At 36.0% G+C, this 18,934-nt stretch overlaps 1 pseudogene; it reads left to right on the forward strand.

Moving 5' to 3' along the window:
- Positions 1–7,410: 7,410 nt before the first annotated feature.
- LOC122745416 lies at positions 7,411–7,998 on the forward strand (annotated as a pseudogene).
- Positions 7,999–18,934: the final 10,936 nt, after the last annotated feature.

Consider the following 18,934-nt stretch of genomic DNA (forward strand, 5'->3'; position numbering starts at 1 on the left):
ATGACATTTTAGATTCACAGCATTACTAGAAACCACATATTAAAGAGAATGGATGTTAGCCATCCTGATTAATGTTCATCAACTAAAATGTGTGTGTTATAATGGCATTAAAATGCTGAAAAACTGTTATCATAACTCATATAATTTACCCATTACAAGATTATAAAACACTTTCTTCACAACAATTTAATGAGATTGGTAGCATGAGTATCATCAACACAGTTTTAAAGGTAAGGAATTTGAATCTTGGAAAGACTAAGTGATTTTCCCATAACTACTCAGCTGGTTGATGTTGGACATAGGATTTGAATGTTAAACTCTCTTGACTCCAAAAATAATGTGTTAGCATAATACTGCTCAAAGAAAGATTAAATTCTGCTTAATCTAACTTTACTTGCATTTTATATATTCCTTCTCAGAACATTCATAAGTCATCTATGAATAGTAAGCATTTTTTATCTTATGAGAGTAACAGACACTAATTAAACATTTTACGTTTTGCAGAGCATTTTATCTACATTCCCATTTGATTCTCACAACCCTGTGAGTTAGATGGTACTAGTATCACCATTGTAGAGAAGATGAAGCTGAGCTTGAATAAGTTTCTCTTGTAGCAGCCAGGAAATATCTGACAGGCTCTCAATCCAGGTGATCCTGATTCCAAATTATGTGCTCTATCCATTATTTTGCATTGTCTCTCAATAATTAAGTAAAAGGATTATCTTATTCCCAACGATTCCACATAGTCAGGTGAATACTGCCTCATTGGCATTTGGCTCTTTTCCCTAAATACAGTGCTGTCCATGGTGGTGGGAAACTGTCAAGTTGCATTTCATTTAAGGGGAACTGCAAGATGGAGCTGGGTCCCCAGTCATACTTGAGTATAAAAATATGCCTGCACCCATTAGAGGCTGTTAAAAATTCTACTGAACAATGTGTAAAACTAAAATCACCCTTTCAGGTTGCCTAGCACAACAGCCTTCAGTGTGATCCCCAAACTCTATCTCCTTCCTTGCTTCTCAAACTCCATTCATCCTATTACTTGCTCAATACTTCTGATCCTGTTCCTGCCTCCTAACTCTGACTGTTTATCTGAAAAGTTTGTATGTCTGGTGCAAATGTTTAACTGTACAAAACAATACTGTCCAAAAAGTGGGAAATGATCAGTCATGGCATTTCCATGGCAAATAGGAATAGTCCTTTTACTACTCAATTCAATCAAACAAATTCTAATTGAAAGTCTCCGGGGACAGGGCGGCTAGGTGGTGCAGTGGATAAAGCACCAGCCCTGGATTTAGGAGTACCTGAGTTAAATCCGGCCTCAGACACTTGACACTTACTAGGTGTGTGAGCCTGGGCAAGTCACTTAACCCCCATTGCCCAGCAAAAAAACAAAAACAAAAAGTCTATGGGGGCAGCTAGGTGGCACAGTGGATAGAGAAATGAGCCCTGGAGTCAGGAGGACCTGAGTTCAAATCCGACCTCAGACACTTGACATTACTAACTGTGTGACCCTGGGGAAGTCACTTAACCTCAATTGTCTTACCAACAAACAAAAACAAAAGAAAAACAAACAAACAAAGAAAAAATAGAGAAAGTTTATGGTCTGCAAAAAGCCTCCTTAGGAACAAAGGATATAAAAACTAATTTAAGGGGCCAGCTAGGTGGCACAGTGGATAAAGCACCGGCCCTGGATTCTGGAAGACCAGAGTTCATATCCAGCCTCAGACACTTAATACTTACTAGCTGTGTGACCCTGGGTAATTCACTTAACTGCTGTTGCACTGCCAAAAAAAAAAAAAAAAAACAAAAACAAAAAAACCCTAAATTACGATGTATTTCTTGACCTTAAGTACCTTTGACCTAAGCACGATTAAGAAATTGGAGAAGGGTTCAGAAGGTCTTCCAAAGGATGCCTCTGTTGTTACCCTTGTTATACAGCTTCACTACTGCCCTAGTCATGTTGGTATTTTCTATTCCTAAAACCTTAACTAGTTTGTGGTAGAATCCAATGCTCAAGGTCTTTTTCTAGGACATGGAGAATACAGAAGAACAGAAAGACAGACAGTGGGAAAAATACTCAACCAATCAGAATCAAGAGAGCTCTATTATTAAAAGGCCTACCTCACTTCCCCATATTCTAATGTTGTAGTAAATGAACACCATCCTAGATGTGAAATACCCTTATATATATCAATTAAATTAATTTTAACAATATTTATTGAACCCCTAAATATGCTATGCATTCTTCTAAGTTGATGAGATAAAGAAGTAAAAAAAAGAATTTATTATACTGGGGACAAGGGGGACATTTTACATGTGTAAGTAAATTCAGAATTATTACAGAGTAAAATAAAGTCTTTTTTGAGGGGAATCAAAAATAAACAGTTTGCTGCTGAAAACTAAATCTGTTTCATTGTTCATATTCATTTTCATGTTTACCTTTAATTGTTGAAAGTCAAACAACTGTTGAAGTTCAGTTCTGAGGCACATTTTACTTTTTTTTTTTTTTTTTAGTGAGGCAATTGGGGTTAAGTGACTTGCCCAGGGTCACACAGCTAGTAAGTGTTAAGTGTCTGAGGTCGGATTTGAAATCAGGTACTCCTGACTCCAGGGCCGGTGCTCTATCCACTGTGCCACCTAGCTGCCCCTCACATTTTACTTTTAAAATGTTAAATGATTTTTTTCTTTGATTTATCAAAATAATAGAAATGTTTTGTCTTTGCTCATTTTATTTAAGCAGCATGTAGAAGCAAAGAGCTGGCATAGCACTTTCATTGTTGTGGTAAATAATTTAACAGTGGAGGCAATTTTAGCAGTTAATAAATCTTCCTTTTTAGGTTTCATTTGTTGAAACTATAAGAAAACAACTTATTGCATATAAATATGAACTTATTTCCATGTCCTTTACTAGTTTAGAAAACTTTTCTGTGAAAGCTCAAAAATTTTACTTCAGGATCAAAGATTTAGAACTAGGTAAGAATTTTGAAGCCACTTGACCAGCTTTCATGTTTAAGATGAGAAAATTTAAGCCCGGAGCAGTTAGGCTGACTTCCAAGATTATTGATCCATATATGCAATTACAATCTTCAACAGACTACAAACTTTATATCAGGGTAGGGAATATGTTGCCATCATCTTTTTATATTCCCATCACACCTAGTGCCATACCTTGAATATATTAAATACTAAATATATAAAATAATAGTATATTTAATAATAATGGTATAATAATCAATAGTATTAATTATATTATTGGTATTATTATATCACTAATGATATATTATGTTAATGGTATGATAATTAACCAATGGTATATTTAACAATGGTGGAATAAGAAGAAGAAGAAGAAGAAGAAGAAGAGAAGAATGTCATGTTTAAGCTTTAGAAAGCATTTTCTTCACAATATTTTGAAGTACGTGGTAGGTACTTAATAAATACTTGTTGATTAATCATATATATAATTTATATGATATATTTGTAACATATATAAGTAGATAGATATAATAGATATGATATCAATTTTAAGATAGGGGGTGCAATGTCTAGAATGCTAGACCTGGAGTGAGGAAGACTCATCTTCCTGAGTTCACATATGGCCTCAGATGCTTAATAGCCATGTAAGCCTGGGCAAATCACTTAATGCCATTTGCCTCAGTTCCTCCTCTATAAAATGAGCTGGAGAAGGAAATTCCAAACTGCCTAGCATCTCTGCCAAGAAAACCCCAAAGAGGGTAACAGAATCACACACAACTGAAAACAACAAAAATAGATAATTTTTATATATCACATCAATATCTATATGATAAACTATATGCACAGATTGATAGATACTATGTATCTATTTATGAATTAGTACATAATATAGGTAGATATACATACATAGTTTATAACATATACTATTCTCTTCATATATATATAAGTATATATACAAGTTATATATATGTATTTGTGGTAAAAATTATTGGCGTTTTAGCTGACTCATTTGGGAGGGGCCACACCTGGCCACCCCGCAGTGACGTATGATACTGAGGTCAGAAGGAGAACTCTCCATAGACAGTTTTTGAAGGACGTTCCCTTTTGGGGGAAGAAAGAGCGAATGTTCCCTGAAGGAAAGCGGAGGCTCTTCCAGAACTCGAGCTCTCTCTAGCTCTCTCTAGCTTCTCCCTTTCCGGTGGTGTGAGCAAGTGCAGATTTTCCAGGTTTTGGTGAGTTCATTACGGAAACCCTAAATTCCTTTTAATTAACTTAATTGGAAACAATCTGGGGATTGCATAGGCTAAATTTAGAGTTAAGAGTATTTATATGGATTTCTTTTTTTTTTCCCTATTTCCTTATCTTTGATTTTTATTAGTTTTACCTTTGTTGTTTAATTCCCAAGTAATAAAATCTGATCCTTTTGTGAACTAAAGCTTAGAGACTCCTTTCTTATTGACCTGGGAGAAATATCTAAAAAGGGCAGTTCAGAGGGGAGGGCGAACCTCAAAGGTCCTTCATATTCCCGGGACCCCAATATTCTGGCGAGTCACCCAATTAACTCTCCGTATATCAAATTTTGGCCCTCACATATTCATATGATTAATCAGCAAGCCTTTACTGAACACCTATTATGTGTTATGAATATATATGCTAGTACATATTAACATATATGTGTGATATATATGTACCATTATAGCATTATATATGATTACATAATAATTAAGCTTATATTTCCCAAACTAGTATGTGTTATATACATACATATGCAAATGCATATTTATATAAATCTGTGAATCTTTCTTTCCCTTCCTTCCTTCCTTCTACTTTTCTTTCTTCCTTCCTTCCTTCCTTCCTTCCTTCCTTCCTTCCTTCCTTCCTTCCTTCCTTCCTTCCTTCCTTCCTTCCTTCCTTCCTTCCTTCCTTCCTTCCTTCTACCTGTTTGTCTGGCTTTCTCTCTTTCTATCTATCCATATATTCTAGTGCTAGAAGTAGGATGGTAAGGTATAAAATAAAACTAGTCTTAAAGTCAGAATATTTTGGTTCAAAATCTCTGAGACTCTTACCACATGTTTGTCAAGACACAGTTGGCTAACCCTGAGTACTTTTGTGCTTTTCTTCTTCAGATGGGAATTAAATTATTAATCAGCAAGCATTTATTAAGCATCTATGTTGTGTCTCATAGTATTATTATGAGAAAAGTACTTTGTAAACCTTAAAGTTCTATATTAATATATTATTATTAATATTAACTCTTATTTATGATATAGTACAATTGCATGAGGTTTCATACAGCAATGCAAAGATGATGAAGTAGTCCCTTCCCTCATAAAGCTTATAGTCCAATAGAAGATATACATATAAATGAATGCATGCTTTTCAAGTCTCTTCAACAATAAAATCAAATGGCTCACTGTTACCTGTAAGGTCAAATATAAACTCCTGCATTTGGCATTTAAAGCCTTTCACAAAGTTCCTCCAAATTAACTTTCATGTTGATTTACATATTACTCATGTTCTCACACTCTCATAAAGTAAAATTGACCATCTTATGATGTTGGATTTAGAGCTGAAAGGGACCTAAGAGGTCAACAACTAACCCTCCAAATTGATAGTTTACAAGGAAACTGAAGTTTGTTATGTGATTTGCCCAAGGTCACATAGTGAATAATCATGCCTGATGAGATGTGATCCCATCACCTCTGATTGTAGAACCAAGGATTTTTCCACTGTCCTTTGTAACCTCCCTTGTTGCTTCTCCTCACATATAGATTTTTATTTATCATCCCTGTGTCTTTGTACAGGTTGTCCCCAATTGTTGGAAAGTCCTTTCTTCTCACCTCTGCTTCTTATAATTCCTAGTTTTCTTTAAGGCTAAGCTTTAAATTAGGTTTTCCCATGAAGCATCATAGGTGTTACATATCTCCCTCTCCATCAAAAATTATGCTATAGTTATTTTGTATTGACACTGTTCAGTCATTTCAGTCTCATCTGACTATTTGTGACCCAATTATGGCAAAGATAGGGGAATGATTTGCTCTTTCCTTCTCCAGCTCATTTTACAAATGAGGTAAAAAGGTCAAGTGACTTGTTCAAGGTTACACAATAAGAAATAATTCATTCGGACTCCTACTCTATTCCAATCAGTATTTTTCAGTTTGCTATGATTCCATTAAGTTAGTTATTATAAGTTTTATATATTAGGCCCCCAGACTGTGAGCTTCAGATTTAATCCAGTTCAATAGTTTAATCATAGGAAGCTAACTAACAGCCCTCCACCCTTGTTTTTCTCTGTTATGGTGACCATGCCCAGCATGGCAGAGGTGACTTAATTACATAGAAAGTCTGCCAATTTATTTTTGTATCTCAGTACTGTTCTCTCTTGTGACCACTTAGTGAGTGGAGATGTTCCATGCTTCACACAACCCAAGACTCCCCACTGCTGACATATGATTTCCAACTGAAGTGTCATTTTTGGCTGGCAAAGCAAAGTGCATAAACCAATGGGACACTGTACTTTCTATAGCCCCTTTAGAGTGTTCAGGTATCAAATCTGGTAATAAGCCTAATAAAAATAAAACCTTGGAAGAAGGGGCATTTCAGATTATGAGAAAGATCTGAGGACCACTTCATTAAAGGGGACCCTGGACCATTTAATAAAATGTCATTGACTCAGAGCTCTGCCTCAGGTTTTTTTTTTTCCATTGTAGGTTGGACAATTTTAATCCCCACATTATTGGGACCCCAATATGGAACCGCTAAGAGTGGACCTCAACATCTTTAGGCCAACCCCTGCAAGGAACCCAAAAAGGAAGTGTATACTGGCTATAATTTTTGCCAATGGCTACCCCATGGACATTGGACTTGGAAGCTTGGACTCCCCTAGATGTCTGTACCCAAATTCTCTGATCCTGATGTAAATCTCTCTAAGATGAAGATTGATGTCTACCTTGATTTGCCCTAAATTCATTTTCTTTAAGAAAAGTCCCCAATTAGGCTAAAATGAACTGTTTGAATTTGTGACTAATCTGTATAAATTTATAAGCTCCAGAGCACTTAAATTCTATTTTTATAAAAATTATATGGTTGTAATTTTAACTTTTTATACACAGGCTACTGTGTCATCCTCCTTTCCTTCCCCACCCCCCAGTTCTGTTTGATTTAATTTAATTTGGTTAAGACTAGAGAGATTCGAGACCAACAGACAAACAGACAGACAGTCGGCGGCCACGGTGTAGTGAGTGTCAGGGTCATGGTCAGTGTTGGAGGCTCCACAAGCTTTAACAGCCCTACCCCTCCAATGTCACCGCAGCACAGTGGAGGCCGCTGGGGCAGCACCATCCCGGCGACCCCCGCGGTCCCCCTCAGTCCTCAGCTGCCACCGGCCCTCCCCAGCCAGGCCGGGCAGCCTGCCGGCTCCACAGTGCCAGGGCCATGGCACAGAGCAGTCAGCCAACACCACCGCCCAAGGAAAACCTGCAGGGCTCTTGGGTGGAGCTGCACTTCAGCAGCAACGGCAGGGCTACAAAGAGGTGCCAGCCTCAATCTCGGCCTACAGTGGCGACATGGAAAAGATTCTTCTGGATGCACAGCACGAGTCAGGACACAGCAGTTCCAAGAGTTATCGCTGAGACAGCCCTCCTCGATCACAGATACCTCAAGATATATTCAGAGGTTCTGAAGCAGATACTCATTGCACTGGTGAAAAGAACAGTTCCCAGTCTGAAGATTACATAGAAAGATGGAAAGAAGTGGAGAGCACCCTGCAGAAAACCTCAGACTGGATTTGGGACTGGTCCAGTAGGCCCGAAAACATACCCCACAAAGGAGTTTCTTTTCAAGCACCCAAAGTGCTCGGCCACCCTCAGCATGAGAATCACATGCATCATGAAAAAGGGAGGCATCTTCTCGGCAGAGTTTTTGAAAATTTTCCTCCTGTTCCTGCTGCTCTCTTACTTCCTTGCCATTGGGCTGGGGATCTACACTGGAAGATGTCTCACCACCTCTACCAGGACCTTTTAGGGTGGGCCAAGCAGCAGGCCGAGACAGTGGTCTCTGAGCATGCAGAATGGTTAGCAGCGGAAGTCCGTGTATCATCTGGCTACTGTGACTTGTGTTCATAGGTTGTGTAAATGTGTTCCTAGTTCAGTAGAGTGGGAGGATGGATAGTGTACACCCTGGGTATCAGCACTGGGAGCGGGCAGACAGATCCACCTCCTCCAGGTAGGGTTAGCCTATGTGCTCTCTGATGATGACCTTTCCTACCCCAATCATGAGGCTTCTTAGACTTCTACAAAACCCCTACACTTCTGATTTCCCCTAAACAGGGGCTAATCCTTTGAAGAAATGAATCATGTCACTTTTAAGAGATGTATGTTTAAGGGCTTGTCCAAAATGCTATCCCAGAAAAGGGCCTGTTCCCATTTGTTCTGGCTGGAGCAGCCACTTGGCAAAGACTGCCCTCCATTATGCTGGGTGGTCTTCCTGGGTCAATTGGAAAATAGGAAAGAAGCCCTCAAGGTGGTCTGGTCAGCTTGGGATGGTCCATTCAATGCTGATGTGGGAAGTCTCATATGGCCCCCTCCCCTTGCCCCCAAACTTGTTTGGCTTCCTTCTTAGGGCCTTGTGTGGCCTGCAGTGTGTACTAGGCAGCTCTCCTGCTAGGTCGGCTCTATTCCCCATGCTCCCTGCTAGGCCCATGCTTTGCTCCTCTGCCCTACCCTTTGTCTATCGACTTCAGCCACTGAAACGGGAATGGAAATAATAATAATGTTTGCCAAATCCTTCTGAGATGTTTGTGTTTAGGTCCAGTTCACGAGGCTTGAGAGCCCATGAGAGGCTCATATCATCACTGTTCTCCTTGAGGCAAATGTCTTCTGAAAGGAGGCCATGTCTTTGCTGTGCTGGACATACTCAGCATTTGTTTCTATTTGTCTCTGACTTTCCTCCCTACCCCCTTCATCTGGGCTGAAATAAATGCATCCTTTTCATTTGAAAAGGAAAATCTTTTCTCTTTCTCTATCAACAGCCCCCTCTTCACATGCAGGACAATGGCCCATGCTGGTTATCACCCTTCTCGGTACACCATATTGGCCAAATCAAGCACCCTCTGAATCGGGTAGCACAGTCACCACAGAGGGTTTGTGTCTATTTACCAAGAGAAGGAAGAGAGGTTCCCAAATCAGGTCCTGTTCTGTGACCAGGCCCCTTCCTCAGCCACCCTGCCAATAATTTGGCTAAGTTGACAGTAATGGCTGTGTCCAAGCACCTTAAAAAAATGAAGGACCATTTGTTTTTTTGTTTGTCTTTGTGTGTGTGTGTGTGTGTGTGTGTGTGTGTGTGTGTGTGTGTATGAAGCAATTGGGGTTAAGTGACTTGCCTAGGGTCACACAGCTAGTAATTGTTAAGTGTCTGAGGCCAGATTTGAACTCAGGTCCTCCTGAATCCAGGGCCAGTGCTCTATCCACTGCGCCATCTAGCTGCCCCAGGACCATTTGATTTTATATCCCCTTTAATACTGAGCAGTTCCCTCTCCTGCCCAGCAAACCACTAATTGTAACAAAGAATAAAAGAGCATTTCAGGCAAAAAAAAAAAAGACTAGAGAGATTCAGAAGTGGAAATCTCTTAAATTGTTTAAGAGGGAACTTTAACCACTTCACAGAGGATGGATGAACAATGTATGGCCGAGGGAATGGCTTTTGACAAATGTTGAGGCTGGATTCTCTTGGTTTAATATTTTATTTTCTTTTTCCCCACAATACTGTACAAATGGCTGGAAGTTTTGATCCCACCCATCTCATTTCTACACCTGGCTTCTATGCCCCCTCCCATATGCCTGATGCCATGGATAACTCAATCCCATGCATCTGATTAAGTCTGACTCAGTTTCCTCCAATATCTTCAGTGGCATGGATATATATTCCACCCACCTATTTTGAGCCTGGCACTCTGACTCTCGCTCTTTCCTGTGGACTCTGGCAGAGAGCGGAGGTAGAAATGTGCTCTTCCTTTAATAGATAGATGAATGTAGGCCATTTTCTCTATGTTTACCAAATTCTTATTCTCCTTAATAAATGCTTAAAAGTCTAATTCTTGCTAGAGCTTATAATTTATTGGCGACCACTCATTAGATATTTTAGACAGACTAGCTAGAATTTTACCCTTAACAGATGGCAACCATGAAGGGATTAGTTTTTATTGTTTGGGAATTAATTAGATGACAAAAAGGTGATACCAATTAGAGAAATAGGAAAGTAGAAACACAAATTAATAATCTTAGATCTAAGCTTAGTCTATATTCAGTTATAAAACTCACCGAATCCCAAACTGCCTGCCAGGCCAAGAACCAGCACCGAACACCAAAAGTATTCACCGCCACGGCTAAGCTGAAATGCCAGAGAGAGAGAGAGAGAGAGAGAGAGAGAGAGAGACCCTACTTCCATTCCACCCTCAGTTTTTAAACTGCTGTCCTGGAAGTTGGTGTCCTCGGACACGGCGTGCTTGGCCAGCTCTCCGGGCAGCAGCAGGCGCACAGCCATTCCTTGTGGTCTCCTCCCCAAAAGGGCGGTCCTTCAAAAGCCACTTCAGTAGCATGCACTCAACTCTCAAATGATTAAGCTAAAATATCCGTTTTTTACCACAGTTCCTTAAAAGGGCATTTTAAATGACTAGGGATTTATTTAAAGCTGTAGTTTGAATTTTAGGAACTTTCATTAGTCATCACATGTTCAGGAGAGATTCAGTGAAATAAGAAGTCAAGGAAATGTTATAATTAAAAACAACACCAAGAAATATAAGAGAAATTAGATTAAAACTCTTGTGAGCTTAAGTAATTTAACAATTCATAATTTAAAAAGGAAACACATTTGCTAAGCCTTTCTCCTACTATACAATGTCCCTATTTTTTTTGTTTTTATATTTCAAATTTTTATAATCATTGCAAGTTATTGGAATAAATACAATATTAAATCCTTATTTCATAGGTTAATACTAGAGCACATCTGAACTATAACAAAAAGATACAGATATAAAATTTGAGCTACTTAGCCTAAACTTTTAGTCCTCCCTAAAATTAATGTGCATATTAGGGCTATTACGATTTGGACTAGCTTTCACTACCTGACCAGCTTATTGTCAAGGCAAACTAGAATTGTATTAAGATTTATTTGTCAGAGATTTTTAACAGAGAAGGGGATCTCTGCAAGTAAGCTTAACTGAAGAAGCAAATCCACTAGAAGCTGTTCTGAAGCCCTACTCATTGTTATTCCTAAGAGAAGAGATCACTAGAGGACCACAAGACTGCATCAGAGGATGTTTTGGAGACAGAACAATTCTTTGAGATAGGATGAGGTGAATTGTTCCATGACAGTTAATATTTATTTGTGCTATAGGCTATCAGTACAGGGCTCTGTGTTGTGATAGTCACAGAAACTTTTAAAAGACTGGTTCGATGAAGCCATATAGCCCCATACACCACTTCAACAATATTTTTTCTCTTATTAGATAGAAATATAGGTAGAAATGATTATTTTACAGACACACACATACACACTTGTTGTTTCTTATAAAATGCAAGTTCCCTTTGATCAGGAACTGTTTCATTTCTCTTTTTAACTTTAGCATCTAACAGTGTTTGACACATTATAGACAATTAATGAATGGTTATAAATTGATAGGCAGACTATGACAGTGAAAAGAGGACTAACATTTAGAATGAGGGCATCATGACTCAAATTCTGGTTCCTGTCTGTGTGACCTTTGGCAGGTCAATTAAATAGAACCCCATTCATTTCTTCTTATCTTATGTTATTCTGATGTCCATGGGAGATATCGTTGACATGTTAAAGCCATTTCTCTGGTTCTTTTTAGCATTTCATAGATACTATTGAAACTCTGAAACCGTGAGGTCTATTTCCTATGTTTCACTCATTATATAACCATCCATCTCTCCTTTCTAATAATATGTGTATTTGATGCTGTCAATTATGTCACTTTTTATTTAATAGAAAAAAATCACATATACATGGGGGTCAGGTCAATGAAAAAAGAGTTTAGCATGAAATCTTTTCATGTAGAGAAAATGTGAAAGTTGCTTGTGATAACAAGTAAGGGAAGTTCCTTGGAAAGATTGTGGAGCTTATGTAATTCTTTACAATTGACAACCCATATATTTGGGAAGTGATAGACTGGATAATCAGAAGTCAGCATCCTACAAAATATTTTGATTAGCTTCAGAAATTTATTTTTTTGTTCTATTTTTATTATATGTGCAGCTGTGACTCCTCCATACTTTGTGTCCAATCAGTAACTATGCTGCAAAGGGAAAAGGATCAAGGGCTTCTTACCTTCTTAGGTCATATGGTTCCCAAGAAATGGGCCTGGGTTTTTGACCTATTCCTTTTTTGTTTCTTTTATTTAACATATATAATCTAAATCCCCAAGATGGAATCATTATTTTTTCACCTCTTTCCATACTACATCTTTAACATGAAATGCAAAGTTCTAATCATTTGCTTTCTCCTTTTCCCTCCCATCTGCTGCTGGTGTGAAGGTGACACTTTTGAAAAAAACTATGCCAGTGGAGTACATACGAATAGTTTGGATGAGTGCTATTTCCTTGTATTTATAAGATTTTTCCCTTTAAACTGAAAAGAGTAATTTGTTGAATTCACTTGCTCTTAATACAGTTAGTAGCAAAAGGCAATCTAAGTGAGGGAGCATGTGCTAAATGTATATTTGTAGTAGGAAAGGGATAAAGGAAGGGCTAAGTGACAGAAGTTATTTATCCAGTAAGATTGATTAAAGGATATTCTTTATAGTCAATAGAGAATTTAGAGGTGCTGGACATAAGTAGAAATTGAAAATTTGCAAGAATCTGGCACATTAATAAGTCTGTGGGAAGGGATAGTGAAGGGAAATGAATAGTTCCAAAAAAGTTTTCCCACTTTTCCAAATTTGTATAGGAGAGGCTCTATTTCTGAGTTACTTTCATTCATTACCTAGTTGACTAAGGACAGTGATGGATAAGAAAAAGAAAAATAAAGTGAATAAAATTGTTGTTCTTACTTTTACTCCCAGATCTTTGAGTGTTGCCATCAATTTATGGAAAAATAGGGGGAAAAACCCGGAGTTCCACAAAATTGACTTTGGGAATATTTTCATAGACACAGAAGCCTGTTCTTTATTTTCTTTTTTGGGGTTCTGAGATATTTTACCAGAATCTAAGTGTTCATCTCTTACCAGGTGACAGTCAGCTTATAAAAAGACTCATGATAAAATAAAGAAAAAAGATGCAACAATTCATGGTTCATATTTTAAAGCATATTGTAGGCATATCAAACACCTTAACATACATTCACTCATGGCCTTTTGTCATATATCATATCTGTGGCATAGTTTGGCAGTAAATTATCATGTTAGACTAGGCCTTAACATATATTTCCAACTAATCTTGCAAAACTTAAAGTATAGTGATATACTTTTCATCTCTTTTCTGAATATCACTACTACTAGTAGTCCTACTAGCACTACTGCTAACTGGTATTTATAGTGCTTTAATACTATATAAGTATCTCGTTTTATCCTCAACAACAATCCTGGAATGTGTTATTTGTGTGTTATTTTTATCTCCACTTTATAAATAAAGAAATTGAGGCAAATCAAGGTTCATTGGCTTACCCAGAATCAAATGGCTTTTCGGAGTCTGAAGGACACATTTGAGCTAAGGTCTTCCTGATTCCAGCTCTAATGCTCTATCTACTGTGCTAGGTATATAAAGACCAATCCAATTAAATTAAAAGAATTATTACCAGGCTGGATGTAGGGAGATTAATTTTTCAGCCTCAGTAGCTATTTAAAGCTACCTGCTAATTTATGGAAAGATGCAGTCTGTTTTATTAGAGGGAATAATCACATTGTAATATTTAATATATCAAAATAAATAACAAATCAATATTAATAGGTCATCTATCCAGTTATAGCAGTAATTTAGACATCAGCTGAAAACCATAAAAAAGCCAAAATTCCCAGAGAATAGTCCAAATATGTCACAAAATTCATGGACTAAAATTCATGTATTTTATTCCTGGTAGAAATCCTTAGAGTTTCACTCAGGGTCTTCATTCTTACTATATTTTACATGTAATTCTATAAGTCAGAGTTGTACTCTTTCCTTGCACATAGGAGCTTAGAAACATTAAATTAGAAAAGAATAGGGAAATAGGGGTTATTAAAAAAAAAAAAACCTGAGGGGAACATGATAACTGTCTTCATTCTTTGAAATGTGATCCTGTGGAATAAAGATTTGACTTGTCTTACTTATCCCAGAGGACAGAACTAGGAGCATTGGATAAAATATTTGAAAGGCAAATTTCATCTTGATATAATGAAAACTAGTCTAAAATCAGAGTTGTCTAAAATTAAATGCATTGCCTGGGGAGGTAACGAGTTGCCCATCACTGGATGTCTTCAGAAAAAGACTGGATGTTCATTTCTTGGGGAATATATTAAAAGAAATGTTCATAGGACTTGAGTTTGAAAAACTTGCCCTGAGTTCCATCTGAACTCTGAAATAATGTGACTCTGTGGTCACTAGAGAAAGATATACTGATAATAGCAAAAAAATGGTACATAGCAACTTGCCAATGGGGAAGAAAATAGTCAGTATATGCAAACACATACAAAATACATACATACACATTCATAAATCATTTAAAGATAAACATAATATCTCAAAAAAGACATCAACCTATTGTTTTTTTGAGAGGAAATAATTCCAGAAGAATAAAGATATTTGGAGAAAAGGGCTACCTTGTTTTGTCTTTATATCACCAATATCTGAGTGTTTCCCAAAAAAGTAGATGTTTGATATATGATTACTGAATTAATTTCATGAATTGAATACTTCATGCCAAAAAATACAAGGAGAGCATCACTTTATAAAAATGAATTATAAAATTATTGATATTAATATTGATAGACTATAACTATTGAAAGAAAATAAATGTTCTATTCCATTCAAACATAGAACATATTTTGGATATTTTTCTATTAAAATGAATATTAAAAATAAATTGTGCTTTAAAAGGTTAATTTCATATAAAGAGAAATTTCATATAAGAAGAAAAATTTTTTTCCAGTAATGACAGTTAAATGAATGATTACGATGTTGAAAAGTCAGGTTAAATATTTTTTGACTGGTTTTATAGAAAAGCCATTTGTGTTCACGTTTTTAAATGAGTAAGCAAGAACAATGATTTTTCTAATATCTATTCACAAACGGCAGATTATTTTAATTGCCTGATTGTCATGTCTTAAACATTCTTTTTTTTTGAGAGGGGCAATCAGAATTATTACTTGTTATCAGGTTTTCCATATGCACTCGAATGTTTGTCAACATAGAGCTCCTTTTTGTTGAACTTTTTTTAAATAAAGAAATTCACTTCAGAACATTGTCTAGTACCTGAGAATTTTCTGCCATATATTTGATGAGATTATATAGCAACTTAACTCCTGTAAATTCTTTGTCACTGATGAGATATTCTAACTTTTCAATTGGTACCATTTTTGTGACAAAAAAGCTATGGTATTTTAAGATAGTTATTCCCCGCCCCCCCCCCAAAAGGAGCATAGACACATTTGTAACTTAATTAATATGTTTTTAATTTCTAGGATAATGATTAACAAAAGTAAACATTTTATGCTTTGTTTTAAAAACCACTGATAGTTTCCCATTTAGAAATAGATTCTGAATTTAAAAAAAAGTTCTTTGCCCACCAGATGGCATTGTTGAAAAATTTAATTAAATTCTGGCAATAGATGAACAGTGAAGTCAGATAGCATTTTACACATTTCTCATGAGTTGCCATTTATCTTACTGTGGCTTGCTTGTTTATATATTTGCCACATGAAAATTCTAAATTATGTTATCTAAGGTTCATACCTACCATCCTTGCCTAACACTGTGTTCTACAAACAATAGGTATTTAATACTTATTAAATTAAATTGATGTCACAAAAATCCTTTTTCAAAAGACTGGAATTTGAAGGTAACACATGAGCTGTTTTCATATATTTACATCTAATCATAAGTATATGATAATTACTTGTTATTATAGATTTAATATTTAAAAGGAAATAGCAAACTTCATTCAGGGCTCATTCTTCCTCATAAAGAATAAAAGATTAAGAATAAAATAAAGCAAGAATGGATGATTTCCTAAGTACTACCCACTCCCCAAGTCAATAATTTATCCCAATATAAAATATATATTATTATTATATATAATATATATAAATACAAATATACAAACAATATCATATCATATCAAATCATATATCAAATATCATATAATATCATTATATCATATTCCTTACCTGGCACTCTAAAGCAAAAGCCGATCAAAAGAAGCAGCTTCCCAATATCCACAGAGAATCTAACTCATAATAATTAAAACTGACTTCAACCTTGTTGTTGTTTAACCATTTAGTTAGTCATGTCCAATTCTTGATGATCCCTTGATCCATAGCATACCTACCAATGCTGTTGATATTTTGTTTTGTTTTTGTTTTTGTTTTTTTGGGCAAAGAGACTGGAGTGGTTTGACATTTCCTTCTCTAGTGGATTAAGGCAAACTGAGGCAAATTAAGTGACTTGCACAGGGTCACACAGCTAGGAAGTATCTGAGGCCAAATTTAAACTCAGGTCTTTCTGACTACAGGCCAGTGTCCTATCTATTGAGCTACCTAGCTTCCTCTGACTTCCATATAAAACTGACCAAATTGTACTTCTTTCATATCAAATCATATATTCTTAGAATTGTAACACAGCTCAGATTGGTCTAACCTAACCCTTACCAAAACAAGAATCTAATTTGCAATATACTTGTCGAGTTAACATTCCCCCTCTGGCCAAGGAACAATTTTTATTGATAATTACAAGGCAACCATTTTCATTTTTAAGCAGTTCTAATTGTTTGGAGGTTTTCTCTTACATTGAACCAAACACTGATTCTCCATAAATTCTTCAATTTCTCCCTCTTTTCTCAAATTAATTGGGGCAGCTAGGTGGCACAGTGGATAAAGCACCTACCCTGGATTTAGCAGGACTTGAGATCAAATCTGGCCTCAGGCACTTGACACTCACTAGCTGTGTGACCTTGGGCAAGTCACTCATTGCCACACCAAAACAAAAAACAAAACAAAAACAAAAACAAAAATGAATAAATTGGTTCAAATATTTTAAAATCCATTTTATCGGTGAGGAAGGTGAAGCTACAAAGATAATCTACTAGGCTAAGGTTATACAGGTAGAAAGCTACAGATCCACATTTTAAATTCAAGCCCTCTGACTCAAAATTAACTTCATAGTGGCATATTGCTGTCTTCTTCTATGCAATATTCAGTTTGATGAAAACTTTCAGTATAGAATTTTAGTGGTTAATTGAAAATAATGAATTATTTAACTTAAAATGCCCTTACAGGTTGAAATGGATGCTTCAAACCCATCTCTTTGCATATGTTAGGTTTTGGGTTATATGAATGAAGTTTTCAAGAAAAAAATCACATACTTAGAACAATAATAAAATGTCTAAGTGTGCTCTATATAATATTTTTCAAACTAGATTTTTAAACATAGTTATATATGATAGAAGTGTGATTTTTCTGTAGATTTTGCTTCTGCATTATGTTTTGTTATTTGGCTGAAGGCAGCAGGCCACTGATCCACAATAGTTGATTGGAACCAAAGAAGGCTATAGGAATTCATCAAAATGTGTCCAGGCAATATAACAATTGCAAGAGCTGCAAGACAAATAATGCTTGTTTCCTTTTCATAACTTTCTTTTCTCAGCTTACCCTGTTCCTCTCCCCTCTTTAACAGTGTAGTTTAGGGGCTGTGTGTGTGTGTGTGTGTGTGTGTGTGTGTGTGTGTGTGTGTGTGTATGTGTTGACTTCTTAATAACGTAAGGATTATATAAATTCATTTCAATAGATTTGTTAGTGTTTGATATGGATTGCCAAGATCAAAATGAAAATACACATACATACATACATACTTATACACAAAACAAACTAAAAACTGTCTCAAAATGAGAATTCACAACCGCCTTAGGGACTTCTCTGTTACACTATGTAATACTTTATGAATAGGTTATTACTTTCTAGTTAAGTTACTAATATTAAATTTGTTCTTAGAACTGCCCCTTTTCTGAAAGTACGTACCATTTGGAATGTCCTATACATTATCTTCGACTTATTTTTATCTGCCCTTTTTCTTTAAATAATTCTGGAAGAGGAAACATGTCTCAATGTTATTTCCAACATCTTGGATTAACTTGCTTTCCCCCAGTCCTTATTTTTATCTGTTATTTCTCTGCTATACCTCCTTGCCCTTGAAATCCTAATATATAATTGGCCTGATAAATGTCTATTTTTGTTTTCTTTTCATTTTCAGACAAAACTTACTTTTATTTAAAGGAATATTATTTTACTTTCTATATTTTCCAGAAACATCCTTACTTAACATTCCTCCCCAAAATCACTTCATCCATAATTTTATGATGACATTATGCTCATATGATGCTATTTTAAAATATCTGGCATTTTCTTTTATTCTGTTTTTAGTGTTTAGTGCACCCAAAAAAGTACACCAAATGCTGTTATTCTTTTATATATTTAGCTACTATTCCTCCCCTCAAGTAAAGAAAGATATTTTCTCTGTAAAGGCCCTTCACAACATTAATAGACTTTTCTAAAATTGAAGAAATTTTAAGTAAAAATTCTCAGAAAAATACTATTATAGAATTCTTGGATTATTTAAAAAAGAAAAGCCTAAGAAATAGCTTTAAAAGGGTCAAAATATATCCTGGGAGTTTTTGGTTATGTTTCAAGGCAAAATATTGAAAAATTTGGAAATCTCAAAGGTAGGGCATAAAAAGGTATAAATATGTCACTCTACTA

The sequence above is a fragment of the Dromiciops gliroides genome, chromosome 3 (assembly GCF_019393635.1).
Source record: "Dromiciops gliroides isolate mDroGli1 chromosome 3, mDroGli1.pri, whole genome shotgun sequence".
Classification (NCBI taxonomy): domain Eukaryota; kingdom Metazoa; phylum Chordata; class Mammalia; order Microbiotheria; family Microbiotheriidae; genus Dromiciops; species Dromiciops gliroides.